Source organism: Bubalus kerabau, chromosome 9 (genome assembly GCF_029407905.1).
Source record: "Bubalus kerabau isolate K-KA32 ecotype Philippines breed swamp buffalo chromosome 9, PCC_UOA_SB_1v2, whole genome shotgun sequence".
NCBI lineage: Eukaryota > Metazoa > Chordata > Mammalia > Artiodactyla > Bovidae > Bubalus > Bubalus kerabau.
In genome coordinates, this window is record NC_073632.1 from 53,511,261 (window position 1) to 53,524,011 (window position 12,751).

Below are 12,751 nucleotides of genomic sequence, written 5' to 3' on the forward strand. Positions count from 1 at the left end.
TTTGCTTGGAATACTCATTTTTCTTTTCTCTTTCAGAACTTCAGGACATTGCCTCACATGAATATTCTAGCTTTTTACTGATCTTCCTTTTCTTTGAATTCTTATAACATTGGATATACCAAGTAATTTACTCACATAGTATCTTACTTATTTTCTGGTGTGTACTTTACTTTGACCAATTGTAGAGGAAGCTCTGAGAATGGAGTATATATCATTTAATTCTATATTATCTACAGCATCTAGAATGGTTCTGAGTACATAGTAGGCTTTTTTGAGCATTTAATACGGCTGCTTTTTTGAATTATTACCCTTATACAGCATAATTTACATTACATTTTTAAAGCCTACTTAAAATATAAATTTTGCTCTGAGATTAAATGACCAAAGGGCCTGCTATCATTTATTCCATGCGCCAATGATCTGTGCAACATTTCCTCCGGTGTCTTCCTGAGCTGGCAGGAGCCAGCCATTCATTTAAATTGGCAACAGACATGGAAATGAATTTGTGTGCTGTCTTACTTGGTAATAAAACCTAAAGTGCAGTGTAATTTGTGATGGTTTGAAGCGGTAATGCAGTTTTGGCAAGTGTACTATATCTCTACAAACTTACTGTTAGAAGATTTTTAAGCCAGTAGGTTATAGACTCTCCTCCTAAAAACAATTGATTAAAACTACCTCCTTCTGGACTTGGTCCAGTTCTTATTGGCAATAACTAAAGCACAGATTACATTTTTGGTTGAAGTTTTCAGCATCAGACCAAGTTGCCCTTTTTATACAGTGCTTTTTCTGATCAATTTTTTTTATCACCAGATATAATACTTCTTCTAATTTAAGAGATACAAGATAGTAAAAAGTGTATCCAATTCAAGTTGAATTTGGAATTGAAGCAGCAAGGGAAATAATCTGTGACTGAAGGAAAAAAAATGGTGGAGAAAGAGCATAAAATCTTTTCAACTCTCCAACTTTCTCTACAGAAATCATCCTTACATTCTTGGCTATGTAAATGTTAAGTGGTTGGATGTCAGTATGCTAGCTAGACTTGATAGCTTTTCAATAGCTGGCTCTATCTGAAAATTTTAAACCAGGAAAGTAAATATTTATATATGTAGTGTCCTCTGATCCAAAATTTATCTCAAAAGGGAGAATTCTAAAAAACAATCCAAATTTATATTTATTCCTTGGTTCTAGCAAAAAATTAGAATCAAGAATTTAAGGTTTCTCTTAAATAATTCCTAGACTTTCTATTATGTCGGTGTCCTTAGTCCTAATGATCATTCTTGAAGTGATTTATGTCTTCAGAATTGCAAACCAAGTTTGCTAGAATCCATCTTTTCTTGCTGGATAAAATATATTAGGCTCCCATAACACATTGATATGTTCATCAAAAGGCCTAGATTTATTAGCCACCTCCCTAGTAGTAACTTCCAGTGACAGAGTAGTTCTGTTGGAAGTCTCTTCTGGGAGGTTTACCAAAGAGAGCACACAAATCTTACTTGATTTAATTGGACTCCTATTAACAGCTGTCATTATATTTCCAAGAGACTTGCTTTATCAGGGAGTCTAAGAAGTCATAATTTTCATTAGGAGAAAGAACTTGGTCAGTGCTTTATTTTCTCCCAGTTGATGAGCTACTTTCTTGGTTTACCCCTTCAGCCTCTTTCCTGCCAGTATCTTTAACACTGTCATCCTCTCAACCGACTGTTGTACCTGGCCTGCAAAACTCCAAACGCTGAATGATCCAGCCATCTTGGGTCATCCCTCCTTCCCTCTCACCACTGGAGAAAATATGACCATCACTCAGGTTAGTGAAAATTTAAACATTCCTACTGAAAACATCTTGACTCATGCTGTGAGCCAGAAATTATTTCTGCAATCTTTGAGCAGTGTCATCCACAGACAACCTCACTTCCTTCCTGCCCATCTCTAAGGACAAGTAGTCTTTCCACAAAAGCTCTTCCATCAGCTCATGCTCTACATTCTCTTCTCTCTAAGACCATGTTCTTTCAATTAATTCCTTTCTCTGGTCTGTCTGCAACCTCACCTTCTCCCGACTTGTTGTGGTATGAGTAAGTGGCTCTTGCCCATGGTAGTCAGTACACATATTCACAAACAGTGATATTCTTGTTCATTTACATTATATATGGTTGCATTTCCTTGTTCCCTTTGAAGTTATGTATGGCCATATGATTAGCTTTGGTTAATAACAGGTGATGAGTTTTACTGATGGCTGGAAGCTCCTAAGGCCAAGGTGATAAAGCCTCCTGTTTTCTTGGCCCTCAAGTGACTGTAATAAACATACAAGCACTGGGCATGTCATATACAGGAAAATATACAACTTCAGAGTTTTGAGGTTGTTTATTACTGCACTATACCTTCATCAATCTTGACAGTTTTCCTTGTTAATAACATTCCTGAAACTCTGCTTACCCTCTCTTATACTACATTTATTCTCCCCCTGAACAACTAATTTTCTTAAAAGCACTCACTCTATTAACTTTTCCCCTTCTCTTTGATTCCTTTCCTCTATTACATATTTTCTGATCCCATCACTTTACCAGAACTATTCTTGCTAAACCTGCAAATGATCTCTTAATTTTTGGATGTAGTGGACTGATCTTATGACCTTACTTGACCTTGTGTGGCATGTAGCACTGTTGACCTTGAGAAACTTTTCACTTCTCATTCTTGTCCTTCAACTTTTTGCTTTTTATTTGGCCTCTGTCCTGCCATTTGCTGCTCAAATGTTTGTGCGCCTCAGTCTTTGGCTTTCCCCCCTCTTTTCCATTCTCTTATTGTTATTGTTCAGTCACTAAGTCATGTCCAGCTCTCATAGGTTCCATCAATTTACTGCTTATCAGTCTTGATTCCAAACCTACATGCAATAAAGATGATATTGTACAATATTAAACTAAGACATTTTGATTTTTACCATTAAGTCATGAACTTTACTCTGCCATTTTTATCATGCTGAAGCCATTCTTTGATAATAGGAATTAATCTTATATAGCAATCTTCTCCATATTATTTCCATTTGTGAATGGGGAGAGAGCCTACTTTCCTGTGGCCTGTTGAGAAAAAAAAAAAAATGTTGGTATGAAGATGGGCTTGAATGTCCAGTAATATGTAGAAAGAGTAGTTTTGCTAATTTCTTTAGTCTCCCATTTAAACATTGAGTTTTCCCTTGGTGTAATAAATTTGTTAAGCAAAGGCAAGAGCAAAAGGGAGGAAGTAAGAAAGGTTATCAGATGTGTGTTTTGGTCTCCTCACGCCAGGCTTTAAATAAAAGAGAAATCAACCAGGGCAGATAGACTTATCCTATCTCTGTTAGGAACTTTAGGAGAAAACTACCATGTAAGGTAGAGGTCCAACAGCAGGTTCATGGTCTCAACACAGGCAGGCAGAGCCTCATGATGGAGCAGGGTAAAGAGTCTTTTATTTTTTCCTGCTAAACCTTTCTTGGTATAAGCACCAAGTTGAGAGTCAGGGCCTGCCCCTGGGGCTGCTGTTGTGGGTCCACAGCAGAGGCTGGGAGTGGATCACTCTGGATATGAATAGCCTGATGGAGAACAAGGATATGACCTAGAGGCATATGCAGCCATGAAGTAACAAGGAGATTCTGTTAGCAGAGAGGGGTCATCAGACTGTGACTAAACCAATTGATAGACCAGACAAGAAATGGATTGCAAAAATTACAGATGTCAACAGAAGGTATAAATATACAATAGTTGGTCAACCATACCTCCCAGGACAGTGGACTGACTTTTTGATGTCAATACCATGAAGATCCAGAAAACGCCAGGTGGATTTGAAGACTGTTCATTTTCCTGCCATGAAGCACATGAACACTCCACTCCTACATCCATGATGTCATAGTAAATGGGTCTTGGGAGGGGCAACTGTCAATAACCGAATCTAGACAGTTAATTTCAAGGACTAATTAAGTTAGTTGTTGGAAAACACATGAAATCAGACCAGCCATTTAATTACTCCTATAACTTCCCTTAGTAAATGAGACTTGTGATTAAGTCCAGTTGAAATACAGACCAAAGAAGAATATTGCATTTTATATGTTCATTCAAGTTGTAATATGAATTAAATTTATGATCCCTACACACTACACCATAACACACACACACACACACACACACACACACACAGTTCAACTATTTTTAGCTGAAAGTCTCACTGTCATCTCACATTCAAGATCTACCAAACCCTGAAAATCTGTGCTATTTCAGCAATTCTCCTGTCTTGGTCAGTGGCATCGTAAAACAAAAGCCAAACTAAGGAGCTGTTAGTCTTCTATAACCTTCTCTCTTACTCACTCTTTCTATTCCCAACACCCATTCTATAAATCCAGTCTCATAGCCATCTCTGATTTCATCATGCCCACTATAGAGAGACAATAATGTAGAATTCAGCAAATAGTCACTCATTATTTCTTCACAGAGGTGGAACTGGTGAACAGTATTTGCAGAAAGGGTTAGAGAGTTAGAATGGATTAGAACTCCCTAAGGTTCATACCATGAAGAACAGGAAAAACTAGACCTTTAAATACATATATCTATGTAATGGAAAGTATAAAAACATGATGCATACATATCATACCCACCAACTTGTAGGTAGTGGCTAATTCTGAGGGTGGAGGTTGGGGAGCCACAAGATTCTGGTTCTTAACAAACAAGAGAAAATTGTTACGGTGTGATATTAGCCAATGTTAAATCTAGATAACTTTTTCTGATGATACATTGCTGTGGAGATATGAAAGCAAGTAAGCTCACACTACAGTTATCGCATCCTTAGCATCTGAAAGAGTAATTTGACCTCTGACTTAATTATGTGATCTGTGGTACACCCAGAAAGTAATTTGTCCTATTGAAACTTTTTTGTGTCATGAAGGTACCTGTCTATTTAGCTCCGATGGAGTCAAAGCTGGTGGCGTTATCATTTGAGTCCACCTGGATCTAATACCTATGTCAGTACCTAAATAACTTTTTCATAATGCATTATATTAGCTAATGTCAGTACCTAGATAACTTTTTAATAATACATTATATTAGCTAATGTATTATGTCAGAATATTTCACAAATAAATTTATTAAAATATTAGTTTGGCTAATGGCAGCCATGAAGATATTTACCTACAAATATTGTTAAGCAACAATTTTAATACTAATCACAACATTTGGCAGAGAGGTGCTAAAAAAAATTGTAGCATGAATAAAGAAACAAGACTTTCACAGCATGGAATGGTATAGGATTAAGGAAAGGAAGCTGCTTTCTCTAAGGCAATTTGATATTGTTAAGAACAAAATTCAGTTGAATACTTTTTGAAGATTTTATTGGCTTCACTCAATGATTCATGAATTAGGCAGCATCCATCTACCAAACTGTAAAAAGCTCTGAAGAACTGTACAATGTGGGAGATTTTATAAGCAGAAGGAGAAGGAACAAGGAGGTTACTAGCAAAGGATGAATTGTTTCAGCAAGGGCACCTTCCTTGGGAGATTACAGAGGTCTATCAGGTAGATTACTTGTCTAGTGCTGACCAGGAGATTCCAGACTGAGTGTTTAAGATCACATCCCTGGGAGATGCTGAAACTGCAGTTAGGTTAGGTATTTTCTTAGTTTGGTGACATGGACTTAACCTAAGTGACACTATTTGTGGTCTGTTTTTTCTTCTTAAAAATGTTAGAAAAAGGATATCAGTGTCACATAGACCTGGTTTTGAAATACAGTTGGACCCATTCCCAGCTATGTGACTTCAGAAAAATTCTTTAAACTCTAAGCTTTGTAAGGGTCATATTAGCTATGCCTACTATATAATGTTTCTCTTCCAATATTACAATATTATTCTGTTTCTCACAACTTAGAGATTTGCTAATTTCTGAAACAAAAAAATAGAATGTTCTGTTAGAAAAACTATTCTGGCAAGGAGGTTCTCCCTCCACCCCCCCCCGCCCCCCCCCCCCCACACCCCATTCAGCATGTAGGATCCTAATTCCCTGACCAGGAAAGAACCATGTACCCTGTATTGGGAGTACAGAGTCTCAAGTAGTGGAGTTCAGCTAAGTCCTGGCAAGGAGTTATTATTGGGTAAAGTGTTTATATTTGGGCATGGGACTATGAGAAGTCCGATGGCATGGATTTAAATTTCTTGCTGGTTCTTATGCCGAGCTAATAATACAAGTAAATCTTGACCCACCACTTTTCTCATCAGAAGCATCCAAGTGGCTAGGAAGAACTTGACCCCCTTAAGAACTGATGCTAGATTTTATAGTCTTGTATTTATTTTAATGCTGAAGTTAATTTTATGGTCAATCAGGTAGAACTTTAAGTACATTTGGATCCAACTAATCTAAATCAATCCCTCTGTTTCCTTTGTGATGTCCTAAATAGAAGAATTCCTTTAGGTACTGACATAGGTATTTGATCCAGGAGGACTCAAATGATAACGTCACCAGCTTTGACTCCATCAGAGCTAAATAGGCAGGTACCTTCATGACACAAAAAGTTTCAATAGGACAAATTACTTTCTGGGTGTACCACAGATCACATAATTAAGTCAGAGGTCAAATTACTCTTTCAGATCCTAAGGATGTGATAACCATAGTGTGAGCTTACTTGCTTTCATATCTCCACAGCAATGTATGTCAGTTGCAATTTAGATAGTTAAATTCCTGAAATCAAAATAAGAAATTCATCAATCCTTAAAAACAGCCTAAGATCCTATTTCTTCAATCATATTCAAATTGATAGTCTTTCTAAAATGCAGAGAAAGGGGAGGAGATGATGATTCTTATTTGTGTTGATAGACTTGGTGCCTAGGACAGGGCTTGACTGAGCTTTCAATATACAGTGGTTTAAATGAATGTGGAGGCAGAGTGTGGGTAGGTAATACCAACATTAGAGCACAGAAGTGGAAAAAGGCATTCCCCACCCCTGCAAATGGATACAGGAACTGAGAGATTAATGTTGGCTAATAACCAATCACATGTGTTCAGGGAATAGAATAGACTCTGGTGAGATTCCAAATAATAGGTGAAAATATTTGCTGAGTTCTGCCTCATGCATAGCTTACAGTTAATGACCTCTAAACAATCATCTAGTATTAACTAATCTCATGATCATAATGATGAATACGTAATGGTTACACATGTGGAAAATTCCCCAAACACCCAAAAGTTCTTTTGATCTTGTTTATTTAACCAAATCTATTATTATACCCTCTACACTTTCCATTGAAAATAGAATAGTGTCTATCATTTCCTCAGTGGTCCTGGAAGAATAAATAATGATGAGAGATCATTCTAAGTAAAGAAGGAAAAAAATACTTGCAAGTAAGCACCAAGAAACTGGGCTTCCTAGGTGGTACTAGTGGTAAAAAACCTGCCTGCCAATGCAGGAGACATAAGAGATGTGGGTTTGATCCCTGGGTCAGGATGATCCCCGGGAGGAGGGCATGGCAGCCCACTCCAGTATTCTTACCTGGAGAATCCCATGGACAGAGGAGCCTGGCAGGCTATAGTCCATAGGGTCTCAAAGAGTTGGAGATGACTGAAGCTACTTAGATTGCATAGCATGCATGTATAAAGAAACTAACAGTGGTTGTGAGTTAAAATCACATGCAATTTTGCCCTCTATTGTCACAATCCAAATAACGTAGTACTTTAATGTAATATCTTGTTTTAATAATTAGAAAAGTAAATGTATTTAAAAGTCCTCCAATATGGTCCTGTCACATGAGTGTATGTTCCTCGGTTCTTTGTCTCGTCACAACAAAGATTTGGAGTGACGGACATTAAAGCCCCCTCAGTGTGTCACAGCTCTCGGGTCTTGGATAGACCGTGTTATAGCTCTCAGGTCTCAAAAAGACCATGTTATAGCTCTTAGACAAATCAGTGTTACAGCTCTATTTTATTTAGAAGATAGCAGGAAAATCCATCTTTGAGGCATGAGGGCATGTCGATCCAAAGACACAAGGAGAAGAGTGCCCCAGCACGTGGGGGAGAGGGAGAGAGAGCTAGCTTTGGCTCCTCTATTTATATGTTTATCTCTCCCTGGGCCTGTCCTATGTAAATTGGGCCAGCCAGGAGTGTTGTTTGTTTTACCTGAGGTTCTCACTCCAGTCCTCGGACCTTCTTTTGTTCTATTTTCACGGGCTTTTCGGTTCTTTGTCTTTTAGCCACTGCCATTTTGGACTCCTTTTCCCTATTCTCCCTACCTAACAGTCCCCTCTCAAGAGATGGGAGGCCCAGTTCTTTGGGAATAGCGGTGTCGAGGTCTTTCTGGCTACTTCCTGCTGAACTGGGACGGCGAGGGGTATTGGGCCTCCCCCAATTGCTAGTCTCAAGCCTCAGAGTCCTTATAGTGGTGTCCAAGGGTGTGTGATATTTTCCGTGGTTGGCTGTAGTTTTATATCTTTGTTGTACTGGCACTGCATGTTGTAGCTGGTTGACTTGGGCAGAGACAAAACAGGTTAGACAATTAACAGTACATGGAACAATCATAAGCATCATCAATATAGCATAACAAGGACTAGTTGGGGCATTAGCTAATTTTAAATTCACATCACCAGGATGGCTCAAGTTCCTCTTTGTTCAGGGATCAGAAGATCTATCTCCTGTCTGTTTTTGAGTACAATCTCTGTCAAGCTGTGTTGGCTCTTTAGAGCTATCCTGAGAAATCTTATCCCCAGAAATCAGATTTTGGGGGTGTTCATTAGAATGACACTCATTGGTAGTCCTGAATAGGTATCTGAGATCTCCCAGGGGCTCACAGTGTATTGCGTGTCCTCTTCTGTTTTTTTTTCACAGCTTGACTCGTGAGGAGTGAATCCAGGAGTCATGCCTTGGTACCTTGACTGCTGTGGGGGTAGAAAGTATTACAGGGTAGGGGCCTTTCCATGTGGGCTGGAGTTGAGACTTTGGGGACCCATCTTTCCAGACTTTAATTAGAACTTGAGTCCCTGGAGCATATAGTGGTGACTCTTTAGAGTCTTTTGGGTCCTGGTTCATACCCCACAAGCATATATCCTGTTGGAATTGCCCAATGGCCATGGTATAAGACTGGAGGGTCTGAACCTCTGGATCTAGGAAGAGGTCATTGACATAAACAAAAGGTCTCCCATATAGCATCTCATAAGGACTAAGACCAACCTGTTCCTTATGGGCAATACAGGTGCGGAGGAGAGCTATTGGTAAAGCCTCCTTCCATCCCAGAGAGGTCTCCTGGGTTATCTTTTTTATTGATGATTTTAAGAATTGATTGGCTCTTTCTACTTTTCCTGAAGATTGAGGCCTCCAGGCACAATGGAGATAATAAGTAATGCCCAATGCTTTCGAGACTCCTTGGGTGACCTTAGAAGTAAATGATGTCCCATTGTCACTTTGTAATGACCTGGGCAGACCAAATCTTGGAATGACTTCATGGAGCAGTTTTTTTTTACCACCTCCTCAGCCTTCTCAGTCCTGGTGGGAAAGCATGCAATCCATCCTGTGAATGTATCTATCATGACTTATAGGTATTTATACCCTTGAGAAACTGGCATCTGGGTGAAGTCCATCGGTCAGTCCTCTCCTGGGTAGGCCCCACGTTGTTGGATGGGCTGGACCAGCTGGGGTCTTTGAGCTCCTTGGGGGTTGTTTAATTGGCAAGTGGGACAAGAGGAGACCACCTGTCTTATAGTTGTTTGGAAGCCTGTTCCTCTGAAGGACCTTTTTAGTAATCTTTGGAGGACCTTTTCTCCTAAATGAGTAGTGGCATGTAAGGACTTAATCAACTTCCATTGGAGGTTCCCAGGCAGAAAAAGGAGTCCCTCCTTTTGGAACCACCCCATATGATCTTGAAAGCCCTTGCTCTTAGCTTTAAGAGTCTCATGTTCAGTATATGAAGGAGTTTCTGGCAAATTAGACTGTGGAACTAAGGTGGCAATCCCTATTAGGTCATGGTTCTGTAATGCTGCTCTCCTAGCTGCCTGATCAGCTGCTTGGTTCCCTGGTGCCACTTCTGTGCTCCCTTTTTGGTGTCCTTTACAGTGGGAGACTGAAACCTCAGTGGGCAAATGGACTGTCTCCAAGAGTCGAAGAATCTGATCACCGTATTTGATTGGGGACCCTTGAGTGGTCAGGTGGCCCCTTTCTTTCCAAATAGCCACATGTGCATGTAGCACCAGAAAGGCATAATTTCAAAATGGCTTTTTTTTTTTTTTCTTTTTTCCAGCTCTAAAGCTCGAGTCAGGGCTATGAGCTCAGCTAATTGGGCTGAAGTACCTGGTGGCAGAGGCTTAGCCTCTATGGTCTCAAAATTGGAGACTACTGCATACCCAACTCTTCTTTTTCTATCCAAGACAAAGCTGCTTCCATCAGTGTACCAGATTTCCTCAGGATTGGTCGGAGGATCTTTTGACAATCCCTCTTGGAGTTTTGTCCAGTGGTCCAAGGGTTTTAGACAAGTGTGAAAGGGGAGAGAGCCCTTGGGGGTAGGCAGGAGGGTGGCTGGGTTAAGAACCTCACAAGGGTTAGTAAGGCCTGGATTTTCCATCAGCATGACTTGATATCTGAGGATTCTTTGATCAGACATCCATAAATGGCCTCTCCCATTTAGGAGTTGTTTTACTTGGGGGCTGGTAAAAATAGTTTGCCCCCAAAGGAGAGTTTTAAAGCATCTTCTATCATGATTGCAATAGCCGTAAGATTTTGAAGGCAGGGGAGCCAACCTTGGGTAGTTGGATTGAGCCTCTTGGATAAGTAAGCTACAGGCTGGGGCTCAGATCTCAACCTTTGAGCTAACACTCCCAAGGCTATTTCCTCTCTTTCATAGACATAAAGTTGGAATGCTTTTTCTGGGTCTGGCAACCTCAAGGCAGGTACCTGAGTTAAGGCCTGTTTTAGTGTAGTCTCCGCCTTCTTTTGAGGAGTTCCCCACATCAGTGGAATTGAATCATCTTGTCCCTTTAAGTTTTCATATAAGGGCTGAGCAATTAGACCATAGTTGGGTATCCAGATTCTACAATATCCAGTTAGCCCCAGGAAAGCTCGCAATTGTTTTCGAGTCACTGGGGAGGGCAACTGGAGGATTCTTTGTACCCGATCAGAGGACAGCCTCCTGGACCCGTGTGTAATCTGAACTCCCAGGTAAGTGACCTTTGTCTCCACCATCTGTGCCTTAGCACGGGAGACTTTATATCCCCTTTCTGCCAAGAAGTTTAGAACCTGAATTGCATATTGTTGGGCACTTTTTTCATCTGGAGAGCAGATTAGTAGGTCATCTTCATATTGTAATATTTTCCCATTAGGTCCCAGGTCCAGATCCAGGAGATCCCAGCTAAGGGCCTGTCCAAACAGGTGGGGGCTATCTCTGAACCCCTGAGGTAATATTGTCCAAGTCATCTGTTGGTGTTTTTTTCCTGGGGCCTCCCACTCAAAGGCAAAAAGATATTGGGATTCTTTAGCCAGTGGTATGCAAAAAAAAAAAAAAAAAATGCATCTTTGAGATCCAAGACTGTAATCCACTTGGCACTGGGTGGGATTTCTCCCAAGATTACATAGGGATTGGGTACTGTGAGATGGAGGGGGACTACAGCTTCATTTATGATCCGGAGATCTTGAACCATTCGCCAGGTTTCGTCTTTTTTCTTTACTGAGAGGATAGAGGTGTTACATAGTGAACTGGTGGGGACCAATAGCCCACAAGCAAGGAATTTATTTATTAAAGGCTGTAGTCCCTCCCGAGCCTCTCTTTTGAGAGGATATTGTTTTTGGTTAGGAAACCAAGTGGGATCTCAGAGGACAATGATGACCAGTTCAGCTTGGTGGACTTGTCCAGAAATCCCCTGGTCCCACACCTGGGGGTTAATTTTGTCTTTCCATAGTTTTTGGTCCCTCTCTATTGAAGGTGTAATGGGTTCTTCAGTAGTAACCAGGAGCTGTAGAACTCTAGGGGCTGAAAAACTTCCCATCACAAGGGTGGTCCCCAGTTTAGTGAGTATATCTCTTTTCAATAAGGGAGTAGGACACTCAGAGACCACCAGAAACTGGTGGGAAAATATTTGTTCATCCCAGCAACAAAGAAGTGCTCGGGTCAATCTTTTAGTAGTTGCTTTTCCTGTAGCACCCAAAATGGTACAGGTTTGGGAGAAGAAGGCTCCGGAGTAGGAGATCAAGACAGAGTAGGTAGCCCCTGTGTCAACCAAGAAATTCTCGGACCTACCTGCCACATCCAGTTGCACCCTTGGCTTCAGCCCCGTGATGGTTATCTGTGACAGGCGGGCTGGCTGGAGCGGCTGCTTCAGTCCTCTTGAACTATCCTGAGGGAAGGCTTGGCGCTTGACCTTGAGGCTCTTAGGTCTCGAGGGCAGAGTGCCGCCCAATGTCCCAGTTGATGGGATTTGTGGCAAGCCATTCTAGGAGACTTGTCACGGTTTGGACACTCTTTGGCCCAATGCCCCGCCTGTCTACAGATCAGGCATTTGTCTCATGCCTTGTCCTTCAAGGACTCAGGGTTTGCCATAGAGCTTCTCTGGAGTGCGGCCAGCATCTGGGCATGACTTGTCTCTTTCTTTTTCTCCCTCTCCTGGGCCTTGGGCTCCTTTTCTTGTTCTCTGTTATAAAAGGTATTGGTGGCTGTCTGGACCATCTCATCTAAAGAGGCAGCAGGGTCCTGCTGTTGTAGTTGTAACTTAATTCTGATATCTGATGTACATTGGGACAGGAATTTGTCCTTTAAAATCACCTGTCCCTCGTAAGAGTCT

At 40.8% G+C, this 12,751-nt stretch overlaps 1 long non-coding RNA gene across 1 annotated transcript; it reads right to left on the minus strand.

Moving 5' to 3' along the window:
* Positions 1 to 2,376: 2,376 nt before the first annotated feature.
* Positions 2,377 to 12,317, minus strand: LOC129660018 (uncharacterized). Its single transcript, XR_008718309.1, has 3 exons — positions 12,211 to 12,317; positions 3,740 to 3,912; positions 2,377 to 3,065 (listed from the first exon to the last, which is right to left on the minus strand). It is a non-coding gene; the product is annotated as an uncharacterized LOC129660018 (long non-coding RNA).
* Positions 12,318 to 12,751: the final 434 nt, after the last annotated feature.